Below are 19810 nucleotides of genomic sequence, written 5' to 3' on the forward strand. Positions count from 1 at the left end.
ACAGGGGGCTCTGCTAATGATTGCAATGAATTCGGGGCAGCCGTGGCAATTAGAGAATTATCTATAGTTGGAGGGAGCTTCGACCCCTCTGCCTTCCACAGAAATTAGCTGCTTGGCTTCCAGGGCACATGGATTTAATTGACGAAATGCATCAAAAGGAAATTCCAGTCCTACACCCAGTTTTAGGGCTGACGAGCTGCATGTTTGTGGGAGCAGTTGTCTTTCCCTTTCTGTGACTCACACGTGCCCCGTCTGTAGAGTAAGGGGCTGGACCAGGGCAGATGCCTAAAAGTGGTGGCCGGTGGGCTGAAATCAGCTTAAGGAAGGGGTGTGTCCTGCACACTGTTTCCTTTGTTTGATGAGGACTCTCCAAGACTTGTGATTTCGGGTTCTAGGTGTTTCATGTATGCTACCTTGTCTAAATCTTGCACCCATGAGCCAATATGCTTGTTCCCACTTTCCTGATGGGGAAACGCTGGCCAAGATGGTTTCAATGGCTTTCCCTTGGTCACCTGCTTGGTAGGAGGAAAGCAGGATTTGAACCCAGCTGATCTGACTTCCAGAGTCCTGCTTTATCATCTGTGCTACAAATCCACAGTGTTTCAAATTAATTAGTTACCAAATTTAAAACATTTGTAATTTTCTGTAAAAATAGAACTTACTTATTAAAAGCTAGGAAGCTGTGGCTAGGTGTTCTCTAAGGGTGTCCCTCTCTGGAATATCATTATTTTGTGCTGCCACAGGGCACTGTTACTAACTAAAGTGGGCAACTTTCAAAAAGATAGCTCCATCTTTCAAAATGCCCCGAAAAAAAAAAAAAAAAACAAAAACCCAGCAACATGCTGTGTGGGCATGGGACCTACCTGAGCACTCAGAGAGCATGTCAGACTGCCAGGACCTATGGGACCAACAGCCTCGGACAGAAGGGAGGTGCACTGAAGCACGTCCTACCTTCTCCACCTGTTTTCTCTTTGAGGCGTTTGCCAATATGAATGTGGAAAGGGGCCAAAAGTCAACAAAACTGAGAGCTTTTCATCAAGCTTGTTGATCTGAGGACATAAAACTAGAAGTTGGGAGCTACCAAGGAAGCCAGAGTTTAACAGCCCAAGTTCTCAGAGAAAATGGAAGTGGGTCTGATTTTCTGCAGATTTTTCCCTCTTGAAGCATTTGCTGATTCCACAGCAGAACCAACAAAAGGTGTAGAAAACAAGCAGAAAGTGAGTAGCTGAGAGTCTAAGAATCTAAACAAAGTGCTCACCAATATCATGATGCCATAACCACAGAACTTGGAGCTCAGTGATCAGCAAACTGGCAAGTCATGGAAAATAAACTATGGTTTCTACGAGTCCCTCTGATGACTTATTCTAGGAAGCAACAACAAATCAAAATAAACCAGATCTCATAAAAATGTAAAATCAGTCTTGAATTATTACAATCATGGTAATCTGTCCTCATGACAGTGGTTGTCACACACAAAAAAGGAAAATCAGAATTCTCTGGGAAAATATAACATTATCTAAGAATGCTACATCATTTCACACAAAGTGCCTAGCCAGTATTCATAAAAATATGACTAGACACATCAGAAAGAGGACCAAATAACCAAAATCAGGAGGAAAAAAGAAAAAAAAAAACCTAAACTAAAAAAAACCCAAACAAAAAAAAAATTTTAAAAAATAAAAAATAAAAAAACTCAAACAACTTCACAGATGATTGGTTAATGAGACTATCAGAGATAAACTAAAATATCTATTAAAAAGATATTCTTAAAAATGATGAACAGATGGAGAATTTTATTAGAGAAATGGAATATCTAAAAAAAAATCACATAAATAGTTACTAGTGGGAAGATACTATAACTAACATGAAAAATATTGATGTAAGAGTATATCAAAGCAAAAGACAGGATTTGTTGAAAACATCCATATCGAAGCATGGATACCAAAAAAGGATTACAATTATACCGAAGAGGATTAAGTCATTTGGAGCATGATAAAGAGGTCTAACATACATAAAAGTTAAACCTAAAAGGAGGAAAGAGAAGATCAGAAGTGCTATGTGAAAATATGTAACTGAGGGTTCCCCAAAGTTGATAAGAGATAGTAAGTCACAGATGCAAAAACTCCTAGTTCACCAAACATGAAGAAATACACCCCCAAAAGAAAACAACTGTCAATATAGAACATTATTGCATTAAAATTATCCTTTGAATGTGAATACTAAATAAATGTTTCTTTGCAAAAGCAGATAATTCATTATCAGCAGATCTGCATTAACATAAATACCAAATGGAGTTTTAGGCAGAAGGAAAAACGATTCTAAATGAAAAATGCAGGAAAAAATGAGAAGCTATAGAAGTGTAAATATACTGGGATATTTAAATTAAGCACGAGTGCACAAAATAGCAATAATAATAATAAAGTGTGGAGGTTCACCGTATATGTACAATTAAATTACTTGTCAAGGGTGTCACAACAGCAGAAGGAGGTTAACGCTTTTAAGGAATTCTACAGCTCTTCCATTGTCCAACTGGTGAAGTTGTAATTTAAGGTAGATTCTAGTAAGTTGAGGATAGCTGTTGTCGTCTGCAGGATATCCACTAAAGAACAATAGAATGAGTAAACTGACAACCTAATGTAAGCTTATAAAATAGAATAATAAAAAGCCTTACTCGAGGAATGCAAAATAAGGCAGGAAAGGAGAGGAAAAAGTGAACTAAAGGGAAAACCAATAGTAAGAAGAAAAGGTGAAATCGTAGGAATAATAATATTAAACAAACGAAGTTTCAAAGAGAAGGCCCAGTCTAATCTTTCATCTGCAGAGAAACACAGATCTGTTTCTCACCTGCTGCAAATGTTTCAAAGGTAGATGTGCTTGTGAGTCACTCAAGGAGCTTATGGAAAAGTGGGGGTGGCCAGACCCAAGTTCAATATTTAGGGTGGGAGCTGAGAAGCTGCATTCGTGATAAGCACGGACCTGTCTCTGAGGGAATGAGAGTGGACGGGAATGAGGATAAGTTGCAAGCACATAGTTTGTTCTTGCAGAGCTTAGAGCTTAGCAAGGGAATCATCCAAGCACACATCTACACGCAGGAGATTATAAAAGCAAAGGACCTTTGCCCTCGTGCAAATGCCCCAGAGTCAGAGATCTTCCGTCACCTCAACTACTCAGGTCTTGACCACTCGGCACAGATCAGCTGTGAGTAGGACCCAAAGCGGGCAGGGGTCCATCCTCATACTTGTCTATCTATTGGTGGAGCTCAAGCAGAGAAAGTTAAACTGGGGCTGGAGAAGGAACCTGACACTGTGTGGGACACAGGGCTCCATCTCCCCTGAAGCTGTCTGTGCACCAGACCAAGGCCCTGCTGGGGACAGAACACAGACGTGGAGTTTCAAGGCTGATAGCAGCTGGCCTGGTCACTGGCTCCTGGTGTCCCCAGAAGTCTGGTCCTTGGCAAGTGAAGGTGAAGTAGGGATTTCATTCCAGGGCAGGAGGGGCCACGCCAACCCCCATGTGTTGGGAAGCTCTTTCTGTGATCGCCCCTGAAGTGCTTGGCTACACTTCCAGATCCACAAAGGGGGGCCTGCCTGAAAGGGGTGCAGGGTGTAGGCCTGTACTGCCTCAGGCCGCCCACGGCACATGTCGGGGGCTGTGGGTTTCTCCTGGCGAGCCTGCCGGGGTTGGAGGGGGCAGCTCCAGAGTTCTAGGCACCATGGCCCAACGTCCTAGGTCTGACCCAGGGAGGTACTGGTGGCCGTGAATCTGGCCATGCTGATTCGCTTACCTCTACCAGGAAAAAATAGAAAGAGTAGGATACAGGTGACTTTACCCTTTTGCCATTTTTATAATTCTACAATTAATTTTTAATTATACAACGAGCAGATAGATGTACTTTCTAAGCCCTCATACTGCTCAGAACAATTAATTTTAAAAGACCCAGCACTAGAGACATCATCATGAATTCACAAAAATCTGGGAGGAGGAGAAAATCCTCAAAGTCTCCAGAGAGGAGATGCTTTCAAATTCAGGACCAGGACTCAGGATGCAGCTGAGGCAGGAAGAGAGCAGTGCCTCCTTGGGAAATTTACTCCCAGCACAGGGTGTGAACCACAGCCATATAACAGATCAAGGACAAGGTCGGGATAAAGACACTGACCCGCAAGATCACAGAGGATCATCTCCTCCATGCCCTTTCTCAGGAAGCCTTGGGAGGAGGACTTGCTACACCAGCAGGGGGTGGATTAAGAAAGTAGCCCCTGTGGGTCCCAGACAAGGACACGGTGATCCTTCCCGTGGGGAGAGGGGCAGGGTCTCTAGGGTCAATCAGAGCATCAGGGGAACGTCAGCATCACTGCTCTGAAGCAGATCTTGAGAGCAGACCTTCTGCGGAGGGAGAGGCCAAGACAACCATCACCCCATCTCCTTACCTGGCGGTGTGAGCATCCTGAGGGGTGGGTTAGAGAACGAGGGATGGATTAATGACAGCAACGGAGAAAATGTAAGAAGGGGAAGAAGGTCAACTGTTTCTAGGAAAATAAGCAAGGTCATTAAAGTATACGCCACGCGGCTCTACTGTGGATGCTTTTCCCCTTTTTTCCTTTTTTCATGTGAACACTACACATTCCTGAGGCACCATGAAGTCTTGATTGGACTGTCAGGACGATGGGGGAGGGCGAAGAAGGTGTGAGCAGGGTGGTCTGTGAACTCAGTCCTCATCATTTCATAGCAGGTGAGCAATGGACAATGTTTAAAACAAAGAAGCAAGAAGTCGCACAAACATATAATTTAGAGGCATGGGGGAAGATAGGGAGCCCAGCAGCTAAAAGTGGTTTCTAGAAAGCAGAGAGCAAGGGGGAGGGGGGAGGGATCTGCAGGTTTTCCTTATGAGTCTTGGAAATCTGCTCTTCTTTTCTTTTTTTTTTTTTTTTTAGTCTGTTTCCTCTTGGCTGCTCAGAATAAGTAATTTCTATTGTTTTATCTTCTGTTTCACAAATTCTTTCCTCCATCCCCTCCATTCTGCTGTTGAACCCAACTGTTCAGTATTTCAAAATTCTGGTTATTGCATTTTTTTTTTTTCAGTTCTAAAATTTCCACTTTGTTCCTCTCCATAGCCTCTATTTTGTTGTGGACACTTTCCGTGTCTTTGCTGAGACTTTCTTTATTTTCATTTGTTTCTGGTGTGTTTGTAATGGCCCACTGGAGCATTCTTAAAACGGCTGCTTTAAAATAATAGTAGATAATTCCGACATCTGTGTTGTCTTGATGTTGGCATCTGTTGCCTTTCCCCATTTGAGTTAAGACCTTCCCGATTCTTGGCAAGAGGAGTGGTTTTCAGCAGAATTCCTGATGCGCTGGGTCTTAGGTGGGGAGACCCTATATCTTATTTAAATCTTCACTTTTAGCAGGCTTCCCCATATCACACCGGTGGAGGAAGAGGTCACCATGCCTAGGTATTGCCAGATTGGGGTAGAAGCATTGGCTCCCCTGTTGGCCTCTGTTGACACCTTGGGGCAGGGGGTACCTCATTACTGCTGAGGGGGAGTGGGCTTCAGCTCCTCACAAATTTTCTGCTGACAGCACTCTGGCTCAGAGGTACCACGGTATCTCATTAGGGCTCCTCTCCTGGCCTCCACTGATGTCATCTGGGGTTGAGGGGCTTGTTAAACCAGGTGAACATGGAAGTCTAGGCTCCCTGCTCTGCCTTCTTTGTCACCACCCCAGTGGGGGGTTTGGGGCTTGGTCTTTGCTGGCATGGGTGGGGGTGGGGCTGAGGCTTTTCCATCTGTTTGGCTAGAGTGGTGGTGGTTTGTCTGGAAGTCTTCTATCTTGCTAGGCTTCCCCATGTCTGGTTGGTTAGCTGGAGAAGGCAGGATTTCTCGAGATTTTCTGTTTGTGCCTGTTGCCATTTCTGGGTTGCCAGCTTCTCCAGCACTGTACCCAGAATACATGAGGGAGTTTGCCACCGTGTCATGCCTCATAGCCTGGCTGGTCTGTCTGTCTTCTTCTCTCCACCGTTCAGAGTCTTATATTGGTTTTATTTATAATTTCCAGGGGTATTAGTTCCACTTAGAGGGACGAATAGGGAAAAGTGTACTTGCTCTATCTTTCTGGAGGTGAAAGTCTGGACACTTTTTGTTTTTTTTCCTTCTTGTACCTTGCCCCTAGTAGTAATTGTGTGTCCTTCATGGCTTCAGCTTTTAAAGAAGAATTCATGTGTGATACTGTCTTCTTCTGGGTGACCCCAATCCTGGGCTCCAGGAATACACTTCCTCATTTTCTCATTATTCTTGGAGCTGCTGGTGGCTTCCTTCCACTCTGGTTTGGGTCATGAGGTACGTTTCTTCCATCTCCTGTGTAACTGATTCTTGTTACTTGTCTTTCAGATTAGCATGGTTTCATTTTCCTGCCTGGACCCTGATTTACACAAAGGTAGGAGCATTCTTATTTTAATTTGATAGTGACTGCCAAGTTACCCTGCAAAATGTCTGTTCCTTTTTAGTTAGACCAATAGGAGTATCTGCTATCCACAGCCCTGCAAACTTTGCCTTGCCAATCTGATAAGTGAGAAAAAGGATATTTGATTGTCATTTTTCATTTTCCTAATTAAAGGTCAAGTTCTCATCTTTTAATGTTTATGGGCTATTTGCATTTCTCTTCTAAACCATCCATATCTTTTATCAATTATAGGAGCATATTAAATTAATCCTTTGTTATGTGTAAGCCAGTTATCTCCTCTTTGTCTTTGTTTATGCAATCCTTTATTATGCAGAAGTTCTGAATTTTGATGTATTCAATTGTGGGGGAAACCTAACCCTAACAAAATTAGCAGAAAGAAAATGTATTTGGCTCATGTAACTGAACAACTCAGAGATAAGGTTGCAGGTGCAGGTGGATCCAGAGGCCCAAACAATGTCATAAAGAACTATTCCAGCTTTGCTCTTCATAATAGTGTCATTCCTGGCCTCAATAGAGTGGCAGCATGGCTCTCAGTAGCTTTATTTACAAGAATATAAATAACAGAATCTTGTCCAAAAGTGACTTAAATATAAAGTTCTTTTTTCTTTCTTTGCATTTTCTTTTCTGAATGTAGTTAGCTCAGAGGGATTCAGTAAGTGAATTACATGAAGTAAAATATAAGGGCTCTGAGTAACATTTTTTCTTAAATGCAAAAAAATGGCAGTCATATTTCCATGCACTGTGTACTGGTACAGCAGGAAACCAAGCATGAAGGAAATCGCTCCTCTAGCACATCTCTCTTTCACCACATCAGGCAAATCTTTCTCAGGACTGCCCATGCCCCCCAAAAGGTGCTCCTTCACTGGCTAGAGCTGGTCACATGCCCATGACTTTGCAAAGGAGGATGGGGAAGCAGGTAACTGGCCACGTCTAGACTGGGGGCTGGCTATGCTGGCAGGAATAAGGGGTGGGGAAGCTGTTGGGTCAACTTCCCGGGTCAACTTCCCGGGAACATGTCCCCCAGTCACTCCTGCTCCAGAGATGGGATTCATTCTGCTTGGACCCACTCTTGTCGTGTGCTCATCTGGAACCACTTCTGGGTCTGGGGATTCTCCAGGTGATTGGCCAGGCCAGGTCACGAGACTACGCTTAACACCCCACCCCACCCCCAGATGCGAATCTCATCCTGAACCCCACGAATGGACGTTGGGAGACTGACTATTTACCGGGGTTATGGTTACCAGAAGATGGGGGAGCGTGTGCTGGAAATTCAAAACAAGAGATTTATACTAGAGAAGCTACGTGAACATGGAATGATCATTATTGGGGTTTTTTTGTTTTTGTTTTTGTTTTTTTCCATTATTGGTGTTAATGTCTGTTTCAGTGAGTGAAATTTCTGGTTGAACAAATGCGAGCTGTCTTGCCATTCTTTCATCCCTCTAGACTACGAATAATGAAAGAGACTTGTTAGGGAGCCATTTCTCTCTTTCTCTGCACAGCCCAGGCCTCCCATCCCTAGCCATGCCTGTAATCCACTTTCCTTCCCCACCCTTGGAAATGATTTTCTTTAAGTGGGAATTTGGGGAGTCCTTGCCTTGACCGGTATGGAATTGGCCAAGCTGAGTGCCCAGTAAACAGCACAGGTATCTTTAAAGAACTTGCTTCCCAGCTTTGGGAGGCGCGGGTGTCATTGTAAAGGTTAGTGATGATTTATTAAGCTTCGGTTCAAATTTCCATTTCTGCCATCCTGAATGAAAGCCTTCCAAGCTCGCCCTGACTCTCCCCATGTAACCATTACCAGCTCGTGCAGAATCTGAGCTGCACAAAGGCTCAAAATTGCTGTATTCTAGGAGAGACTCAGCCCAGAAACAATTTGAATGTTCATGGCTTTAAAGTGACTTGACAATCTGTCTGCAACATGTCCTGTGGCCTGAAAGGGGGTGAAGCTGTGCCTGCATGTGTTAGTGGTGATTAATTGATTTGCTGATGGAGCTAGGTAACCTTTGTGACAAAATTGAGAGAATGGCTCAGACCTGAGCAATCAAACCAGCCATTAAGAATCCTGCTGAGTTCCCAGGCCAGCTGTACCTCGGGGTTCCTGGGGAGAAAAATGAAAAGGAAAGAGGTTTAGCTGTAAATGCAGGGGCCATACAGACATGCTGGACAACAGTTGGCAAGGTTGAGGACTGGGCATTGCACTGGTGATCTGTGACTTTCCCTAGCCTCCTCCTGGGTTAAATGACAGGGGAGCAAATTGCAAAGTGACATCGGGGCTCAGAGACTAGGAGACCAGTGCAAGGTGCCTGTTCCACCACTGCCCCCCCCCCCCCCCCCCCCCCCCCCGCACAGATCTCAGTGCAAAGAGGTGCACGTGTGTGGTCGGGGCAGATATGGAGGAAGGACCCTCTGAGTTCATCTCTTCTCAGTAAGAGGTCCCATGTCTGTGAGTTCCTTGAGGCCAGGTCTGAGAAGTCCCTGTTCCCACGCTGACCACTAACTGTGACTGTCTAATTCAACAGCAATGTCACGGGGAGAGTGGATGGCAATTACTGGAGCTTTATATTAAACCAGGAGTGATGGATTAATAAGTGGTATTGTGTATTTAACCTCAGGCATTTCAGATGTTTTAGATGAAATTTTATTAGCAGAAAGTTCATTTTTACTCTTAAAAAATGAAAGCACAATTTTGTGGCATACATCCTTTGTTTAAAAATCTGAATTTGAAAAAAAATAAAAAAAAATCTGAATTTGAGAAACACCCACATATATCAATATCAAAGAGATACAAAGATGTTCACTGAAGCGCTGTTTGTTTTACAAAAAATGTCAGGACACACACCAGTTTCTTATCACTGTTTGTGTAACAGATTACCATGAACCTGGTGTCTTAAAAGAGGAATTTATTCTCCCACAGTTGTGGAGGTCAGAAGTCTAGAATGGGTTGGCAGGGCTGCTCTAGGGGAGAATCCATTTCCCTCCCTTTTCTGGCTTCCAGAAGCCACCTGCGTTCTTTGGCTTGTGGCCCATCCCCCACATTCATGCCCAGGGAAGCAGCATCTTCCCATCTCTCTCCACTTCTGAGGTCACATCACTTCTTCCTCACTCTGACTCCCGTGCCCTCTTATGAGGTTCCACTGGGCCCCCCTGAATAATCCAGGTTACTCTTCCTATTTCAAGACACGTGTAATCATGTGTACAAGGTCCCTTCTGCCATGTAAGGTGGTGTATTCATAGGTTCTGGGGATTAGGGTGTGGACAGCTTGGGGGGTGGGGCTGTTACTCACTGACCACAGAAGAATCTACATCAACCAAGACAGACAAGATGCTGCCCCAACAAACATCACCCAAACCACAGGGGCTTAAATAGGCAGAAAGGTTTCCATTGATGTTGTTCCACTTCTTCAGCCTGGGGAGAGGGCAGATGGGGCCCCTGCCAAGGGCCACACAGCTGGGGTGTAGACAGCTGGACTTCAGCACGAGGCCTGGACCCAGTTCCACAGCTGTGACTTTCCCCCAACACGCATCCCTCCTGCTCCCCTGCCCCCATGCTATTCCGTCACTCTAAAAAAATAAATAACAGAGTCAGGCTGAGCTAGCTGGACGCCCTCCGCTCTATTTATTTTCCAGCATCTGCTTCATAAACTGTTGGACGTCCGTGTTAATTTTCCTTATTGCTGTTAACCTCGCCTTCCAATTATGCAAAACGTTCAGGCACAGCAGCCCCTTATTACAGGGGCCCTGTCTCTGGCTGACATTTGCTGCTGTGTATCTTGGCCTTGACTGACAAAGACAGTGACTTCTCACGTCGGCCTCATTTTCTTCAAAGTGCAAACGACTCCATGACCAGATGGGTGTCTGGGCGACCCCGGAGCTTCATTGGCTGTGGAGCAGGCAAAGAAACATTATTTTTAAAAAATGTCAAGGCTGATGAAACTGTGTTTATTTGGCTTCTTCAAAAAACATGAAGATTTGGAGGTACTAAAAAAAAAAGTTGGAACTCTGTGGTTTGGCTTTTTTTTTTTTTTCCTATGGACAATTTAAAGTTCATGTGGCCCATTTCATTTGGCATTTGAGGTTCCCGTGATGGCTCTGTTATGCCTGGTTTCCCAATTAAACTCTGAATCATTCATTCATTCAAGATCTAGTTATGATTGTTATGTTTCAGGCACTATTCTAGGATCGATGTATATAACAGAGGATTGATGAAAGTCTTACATTATGGAGCTCACCTTCTGGTCAAGGACAATCAATAAAAAGATGACATGGTTCTAGAATGAATCAGAAGGTGCTGGTGCTGGAAGGATAGTGTGGCAGGGAATGTTGGGCTTGGGGTGCAAGGAAGGCTCCTCAGAGGAAGCTGACATGGAACAGAGACCTGAGAACCAAGACGGAGGGAGACAGGCTAATATCCGGGAAGGGAGTGTATTCCAGGCAGTGGAAAAAGCAAGTGTAAAGGCCCTGGAGCAAGAGCATGTCTGGCATGTTTGAGCAGCAACATGACCAATGTAGCCACAGCAGAGTGAAGGAAGGAGATAGGTGTACAGAAACAGTCAGAGGGGTGGGAAGACCAGACCATACTGGGCCTTGTAGGTAGGTCATTGTGAGGATCTGGATTTTATCTGAGTGAGGAGGGGAGAAATTTGAGGTTTTGAGTAAAGGAGTGATGTGATCTGACTTATAAGTTCCACTCTGATCATTTTGTTAAGAACAGATTGCAGGAGGGGGCACATGCAGACCCCACGAGACCAGTGCAGAGAGGGTCTTTATAGCAGCTTGAACCAAGGTGGCTGCAATGAAGGTGGGAGAAGTGGAAAATGGATTGGATGTGCTATGTGCAAAAAACAAAACGTAAATCTCAGGATGGCACCAAAGTTGTTGGGCTGACCAACTTGACTTTCGAGCTGGTATGAGTTTAATCTAGAAACACGGATTTCCAAAGAATCAGTTTTGTGTTGAGGAAGTTAAGGTCGACTCCTTCTCCTGCTTTGGGTTTTCTTTTTTTAAAAAATGCGGTACATGACTTACGACAGATGGACACTTGTCTCCTGGGGATTCCAAATTGTCATCTTTCATTTAAAACAACATGAAAAGGGACTATAAGATCTCCTTTAACATCATCTGAATGTTGGATCTGAAACAAAACAAAACAAAACTGTAGTGCAAGACAATCAGCAACAATAATTTGTGAAAAAGCACACAAATAGGCCAGGAATTGGCTTTCCTAATAGACTTCGACTTGAATTAGATGTGAGACAGATGACTGGAATCAGGCTGTTACCCAGCAGAAAGAATTGCAGTGTCAGATAGAGCAATAAAGGTGCAGAAATTGAGCAGAAACACATGTTCTGCAGATACGAGCTGTTAGGTATGCACTTTCTCTTGTTGATGTTCTCGGTATGAAATCCAATATTATCCCAGGGAAAGGCAACAAGGCCACTAGCTGTCGAATGGCGAGGTATATTACACTTCATCAAGTCCCCTCAGTAACATGACACACAGCTTCTACCACTCAGGAAGCTGAGAGACATTTTACCTCTATTGCCCTTTACATGGCGAGTTTTGGGAGAGATGCCAAAGTGTTGGGATGCTGGCCACAGGGTGTGTGGCCATTCAATGCAGGCAGGTCCTTAGCATGATGTTTGGTGTCAACAAAATAAAACAAAAATAAAAACAGAAACAGAAACAAAACCTCAACGACTAGCAAAACCAACAAGGCATGTAGGATCAGGTCACACGTGTCGCCCTCCTACCTTGCTGTGTTGGGAATGTTGTGCGGCACCCCCAGCAGGACCAGCACCATTCTGTGCTCCCCAAGTGCAACCAGCAACACCACATGGGGCTCCTTGGTGTATGACCTCCTAGATGTCTTTTTAGTATAGATGGTTTTGATCATAATAAATTAGACTGCAATGCCACTTCTCGTGGACCTGATGGGCAAAAATTTGAGAAGTTGACAATATTCTATGCTAACGATGCTGTGTGGAAGCAGGCATACCCACACATGGTGAGTGGGGGTGAAATCGTGCTCCCTCCTTTGGGGGATGTTTTGGCAATACCTAAAAAAATTGAGAAATGCATTTGCTTTTTGAGCCAGCAAATCCCACTCCCGGGAATTCGTGTACAAATACTTAGAAGCAAGATCACACTATGCATCACGGTATTGTTTGTGAGAACCAAAAATATGCAGTGATTCCTCTGTGTCTCTATAGGATACTGGTTAGACACAAAAACGCAAAGAAACAAAGACTATGAAATCTCTGCATACTGAAACATTAGGGAATTGTTAAAATAAAGATATGGGATTACGGTCTAACTATTGCTGAGTACGTGGGAGATCTTGTAAGTGGTAAAAAGCAAGATGCACAGCAGTATAGATGGAATGGTGCTTTTATGGAGGAGAGGAGCCAATGTGAGGTTATGTAGGTTTATATTTCTGTGTTTGGGGGCACCTGGGGCTCAATGGTTAAGCATCTGCCTTTGGCTCACGTCATGATCCTGGGGTCCTGGGATCGAGTCCCACATCAGGCTCCCTGCATGGAGCCTGCTTCCCCCTCTGCCTGTGTCTCTACTTCTCTCTGTGTGTCTCTCATGAATAAATAAAATCTTTAATAAAAAAATATTTCTGTGTTTGCATGAAGCTCTGAAAGATATTGAAAATCAAGAATGTGGGTGCCTATGCGGGGAGTAGAGTTCTTGGAATGGAAGTGAACCCATTAAATGCATATCCCTTTCCGTTACTTTGATGTTTAAGTCCTCTGCATGTACAGCCTAAAGACAATTTAGGAAGATGGTTTATAAATGGGCCCTTTCTGTTTTGCAGTCAACAGTAGTGTTAGTAGCAGGGGTCAATAGAGGGCAGGACAGAGTGAGCCCTTGCGTGTCTGTCAGTCAGGAAGCAAAGGATGACCTGACTGCCCGGACCCTCACAGTAGAACCTACTGCTGACCTGCAGCCCTGCATCTCAGTCCCGACAGCCCTGGGAACAGGTGAGAGTGACTTGCAGTAGGCACCAGGTTTGACTCTGCTCAGGTCGTAATTCCCATCATGCTCCATTGAAGGCTCTGCGGAGGCAAGGCAGGCCACTGTTTCAATTTCAGAAGGGAAGTTGCCCAGCACAGGCAGGTGGGTCACCCTGCATCAAGACCAGATTTGGATCTGACCTAGGGTGGGTGTGATGGTTGGGGGAGGATGAGGCCGAGCTTCTCTTTGTTCCATCCCCACCATCTCATTGACCTGAAGATGAAGGGTTTCCATCTCTAAGGCTCCTGGGCTGAAATTCTGATCATAGAGGGGCAGAAAGTAGCTCAAATATTAGACCACGGCTGGCCTGCCATCTCTCCTTGAAGTGCTGCAAGTTTTCTGTAAATGCCGGAGGAAGGGAAGAGGTCAAGCAGCCGGCTCAGCCAATCATCACCTCTAGGTGTTGTTGAACAGAGGTGAAACCTGAATGTGAGCACAATTCAAAGGGGCTGCTGAGCCGGTGAGCTTCAGTGTCTTGTGCTGCAGTTGTGGTTTGAGCTACTTATGTCTCTTACTAAGACAGGGAGTGCCTGGTGGAAGGGACCCGTGCCTCAGTGCCTTATTCATCCAGGAATCTTCCATGTCCAGCATGATGCTGGGCACCTTGGACACTCAGTACTTGGGACAAGTGGGTGTCCTGGTCTGAACGAGGGGGTCCCGTGTGCATCTGCTTGCCTACTTTGTCATGAACAGCAGAGTCTTTCACTTTCCAAAGTGACTCAGTTTAAGCAACAACTTATCTTGTCACAGAACTGCCCCCTGGATAACTCAGGAAGAAGAAATTATTGCCGGGACGTGGAGCGGCTTTATCAAAAAGGGGATTTCTTGTCCCATGCAAATGGGAAGTCAGTCAAGAGTTGTGCCCAGAACAGCCCTGATTTATGCCTGCTAGTTAACAATTATAACAATTATTAACAGTGCCCCCATTTAGTTCTGCAATTGCCTTGGGTTGGACAGTAAGTTATATGTTGTCCTACATAGGTGTTAAGTAGCTAGATTCAGCGTCCAAATAAAGTCATTGGGGTATCTTGGTGTTGGTCTGCCCTCAGGGATCTGTTGGGGGCAAGAGGGCCTCGGTGTCTGCATCCTTCATCCATTGAGATTCTCAAGCAAAGGGATAGGGGGCCCTTCAGTAACTTCCACAAAAGATGTGGGATTAATTCTGGTTGGATCATCTTCAGTTATACTCATGGATGATCCCATCCAAACAACTAGAAGTAATGCAATTTCAGAGATGCTTGGATCAGAAAGATTTAGGGAGAGGGGCCAGAAGCTCAATCCCCAGGGTATATCCTGAAATACCTATAGATTTTTCTTTCTTTTTTAATTTTTATTTATTTATGATAGTCATCACAGAGAGAGAGAGAGAGAGAGAGAGAGAGGCAGAGACATAGGTAGAGGGAGAAGCAGGCTCCATGCACCGGGATCCCGAAGTGGGATTCGATCCCGGGTCTCCAGGATCGCGCCCTGGGCCAAAGGCAGGCGCCAAACCGCTGCGCCACCCAGGGATCCCCCCTAAGATTTTTCTAAGACTGAGCAAGGCTCCAGTGTGCCTTGACACTTGGCAACTTCTATAAACCCTTGCCCTATGACATAAGCAAATCTCAACTATTAATTTTTAAAATTATTCTTACAGTTCCTTCCCGATCTTGATTTCATGATTCTGTGATGCCCCTTAACAAATGCAAGCAGTTGAAAGTTATCTGAGGGCTGACTTGGATCAGTCCTAGAAAAATAACAGTGAAATCTCCAGGGCTTAGCGCAGATGCCAATAGGCATCTCAACAGGGGTAGCAAATTAAAATATATATCTATTCAAAAATATGATGATTGGGAAGTTACTTCTTAAATGAGCTCTCTAGCTACTGACTTCATGAGAGGATTTGTTAGCATGGTGAATGAAAATGATACATTATAATTTGACATTTTCCATGCAAATGGAAAAATAAAAGCTATATCTGTCATTTTAATTCAAAAAAGAGCCCACCTGGAAAGAAGAGAACTATACACACTGCCACAGTGGGAGGTAGTTCGTTATGGGTGGTTGAAAAATGGGGATAAAATTTCTTGAGGCTTGCTTTGGATACCAGCTACAGAGACCTCCCCCTCTTCCCCATCAAGCACAATAACTTTGGGGTTTATTTTTCTTCGTGCTAAGCGAATCAATAGACTTGTGCAGTCCTTGGGTGATATGCTGGCTCCATGATAACGTCAGAAACCCAGGCTCCTTCTGGCTTTCTACTCCTCTATCTCCATTGTCAGCTCTGTCTTTATGGCCTCAACGTGGCTGCCAGAGCTCCAGCCCACAGACCAAATTTCAAAAGACAGACAATGGCAAAGAGCACTTGTCTTCTGAGGCAGCTCCTTTTAAAGACTTTTCCTGAAAGTACCACTAAATAGCTTAGATTTAGTAAACCACTGGCTAGATCTATGTACCATCTCAGGATGAAAGGGAGACTGTTGGGACGCCTGGGTGGCTAGGTGGTTGAGCATCTGTCTTTGGCTCAGGGCATGATCCTGGGGTCCTGGGATCGAGTCCCACATAGGGCTCCCTGCAGGGGGCCTGCTTCTCCCTCTGCCTATGTCTCTCTCTGTGTCTCTCATGAATAAACAAAATCTTAAAAAAAGAAAACTCTGTATTATACATAAAATATTTTCCTTTCTCCCCAATTTTTGAAATGTGACTACTTTTCATATATATTTAACTATATAAATAAGTATTTTTAATCACTTGAATTGAACTAAACACCCAAATGAACTGTGCTAGTTGACTGGAATGCCAATCACAGAATCAAAACTAATGTTAAACTTTATTTCCTTTATATATATAAAAAAAAACCCTTGGCATCCAGCTTACAAAAGAATTACACACACACACACACACACACACACACACACACACACACACACACATGTTCTCTTTAAAGAGTCAATTCAAGGGGCCCCTGGGTGGCTCAGTTGGTTAAGCATCTGCCTTCAGCTCAGGTCATGGTCCCAGGGTCCTGGGACCAAGCCCCATGTCGAGCTTCCTTTTCAGCAGGGAGTTTGCTTCTCCCCCTCCCTCTGCCTCTCCCCTCTGCTTGTGCTCTCTCTCACTCTCTTTCTCTCTATCAAATAAACAAATACAATCTTTTAAAAGGTGTCCACTTGAACAAAACAAGATCCTTCAAATATTCTTGAAAGTGCTTTTGGGAAAAAAAAAAAAAAAAGAAAGAAAGTGCTTTTGGTCCAGGTATATTTCTGAGTCCAGTAGCCCAATTTTAAACCAAATAAATCTTAAAATTTTAAGCCTCTATTAATTCATGGTATTTCAAAAATAGAGACACATTTGCTGACATGTCTGAGGCTGAGCTGTAAGTGTCATGACCTCCAGCCATCCAGCCTGCATTTGCCACATCTTGCAACGTCTCAGTTTGGAAACCTGAGCCAAGTAAACCTGACAATGGACCAATGCCACCATCAGTCTCTGGGCAGCAGCAGGATGTGTCAAAACTCTCAGATGGTGGCCAATTGGGAATCTAGAGAGGAAGTTTGCATTTGGAGAGTGGGGCATGAATCTTAGGATCTAGGGTAACAGATTAGCATAATGGACTAAGGAACAGGGTCTGGATAAAGTAGTTTTCAGTGGAAAAAATGATAAAGGTTTTTATGAAGAACCATGGTTCATCCATGAATAATGGAGATTCTTCTAGTGATAGAGGCATTGTATCCTAGAACCATTAGGTATTGTGTAGAGATGGATGGGTGATGGAATGAAGGATGAAGAATAGATGGATGGATGGATGGATGGATGGACAGACAGACAGGTCCATGCACCTTCTCAGTCTTGTTCTATGTTTGGTACATGGTGTTGGGGGCAGTGACTCAGTAACTACTATTGAACAAAAGTACACATGGATGAAGGAGGATGTTTCTTGTCTTTCCTCTCCTACAAGAGCAGAATAGTGAGAAGGAGGAGACTCAGGCTCTTGGAATCAAATGGCCTGTGCTTAAATCCTGGATTTGTCATGAAATGCTGTGTGGCCCTAATCATTTAGGTCACTGGATATCTCTGAGCCTCCTCATTCTCATCTGTGTAACGGAAAATGCATCGTCATCGCCATCGTCATCATCATTATCATCATCTTTAAGATACCAGAATGAATATGGCGATGCGTACAAGTGCTTAGAGTGCCAGGCACACACAAGTCATTCAATAAAAGTTACTATTAATTTGAACTGTATGAAATTGCCATCATACTTAGGATAATACCATGATTATGTCCAAGCTTAAGGGGAAGGAAATTACTACTACCACCACCATCATGCTGCTACTACTGATTTTAATAGTAAGAGCACCTAGTGAGTGTTCAATATGTGATAGAAACTCTTCTAGGCACTCTGCTTATTAATTGACTTAATCCTCAAGACAGTACTCTGACGTGGGTGTTGTTATCGTTCTCATTTTACAAATGGGGATACTGAGGAATAGAAAGGAGAAGTCACTTGCCCAGGTCACATGGCTGGGAAGTAGAAGAGCTTCTATTCTAATCTCAAAACTCTGACTCAGTTGCTAAGTCCTTCATACTTGTGGGCATAGCTCAATTGTCTGATCTGCGTCCATGCAGTGAACAAGTGTCAACAGGAGGACGAGAGGACTGTGTGTCTCAGCGGCCATGGGCGTCTGGAAGGAAGAGAAGTTTCTTTCATTTTGTAAGTTTGTGATTCAGTCACTCCCTCAATTCAGGATGGCCTCAGCCCGAGGCTGAATTTTCTGATGTTCGAGCTCATAGCTGGAAACCAGTGTCCAAAGACCACTTTGAAAATGAGGAAAGGTTACACTCTAAAATTTCATCCTCACCTTTATTGTCATCTGTCACTGATCTTTCACCAACTTTCTGCTCCCTTTAGTGAGTCTCTGAGGTTCTTCGGAAGGAATAATGAACAAGCATGAGTGTGGTCAGGAACTAAGAGGCCTACCGGTTAGCACCCTCTGTGTTGCAAATAGCATGAAAACCCAACTCAATAAAGAGAATTTATTGTTCTTGTCACTGAACCATTCAGAGCCATGTGGGTGCAACAGATTGCATTATTTATCCCCAACCCTTCCCTCTGTCATGTGGCCTCTGGAGGCTTCCCTGGAGAGTGAGCAGAGCCATATTCTTACCCCACAGACTCTGCTCTTGGCCCTGCGATTTGCTTGCCCAATGGGATATGCATGGATGTGATGAGAAGAGCCTTTAAATATGCTCCTGTGGGATGCTTAGACCGTTGTCCTTTTGGTATGGACACGAGAAGGGCAAGCTCCAAGCATCTCAGGAGCCCAGGATAGAGACATGTGGACCTGAACCTGACCTGAAATCTGATGCAAAGATGTGCCACTTAACCTGCAGACCCACAAGTGAGGAAAATACAGATTAGCTTTTTATAACCTGCCAGGATTCCAAGACTATTTGTTATGCAGCTCTTTTGGGTTATATGTCCTTCTCTGAACCAATTACCAAGGCTGGACAGAATGAAACAGCTTTCTGGACCCCTTCCTGGAGCTGAGGATAGAATCCATGCTTTCTAATGTGGGCTGGAAATTAGTCCCCAGGAAAATAAAAGAAAGAAGGCACTATCTTTTTAAAAGTCATGTGAATGAACGCTGGCGAGCAAAAGCAACACTTGCCCACTGCACCGAGCTTATACTCATAATTTTAATGCTTTTTACTTGCAATTGTATAACCTTCTCATATCTTTTCATGGCTCTTACTTGTTATGGAAACAAAAGCAATCTGTGCTCCTTTGATTTTTAAGGTTGTGGTTAATGAACAATTGTCCTGCCTCTTTCATGGGACTTTTTTCTCTTACCTCTCCTTTGTATTTTTTTTTTAAAAGATCAAAATAAAAAATATACATCACAGTGCATATGACAGCAATTATCTAGCGCAAATAATTCCCAAATAGCACCTTGCACCTAAATCCTACAGGTTTGCTCTTTATGTCACTTCATTTGAAATATAGATTTTGAAAGGCAAGCACTTGGCTGTTTTCAACTTTAGGTCTCCATTGACAGAGCCATTAAAGTGTCTGTTCCCAATGACAGAGCTTTTAAATGCTCCTTTCCTTTTCATTATGTGTGAGTTTGGAGGCAGCATTTCTGTTCACTGAAGTCAGCCTCTGTCTTGTCTATAACAAGCCTGTGGTTTTGTTTGGAGGAACTTGAGAACTAGTCTTAATTTGAGGGGAACTTTAGGGGAAGTTATAAGCTCTTCATGTCCCTACAAACAATATATTGGGGCTCAAGATGGTGGTTTACTAGTCAGGACAGGCAAAGTTATGTGGCAATAACAAATAACACCAAAATCTCTTTG

This window comes from Vulpes lagopus, chromosome 18, assembly GCF_018345385.1.
Source record: "Vulpes lagopus strain Blue_001 chromosome 18, ASM1834538v1, whole genome shotgun sequence".
Classification (NCBI taxonomy): domain Eukaryota; kingdom Metazoa; phylum Chordata; class Mammalia; order Carnivora; family Canidae; genus Vulpes; species Vulpes lagopus.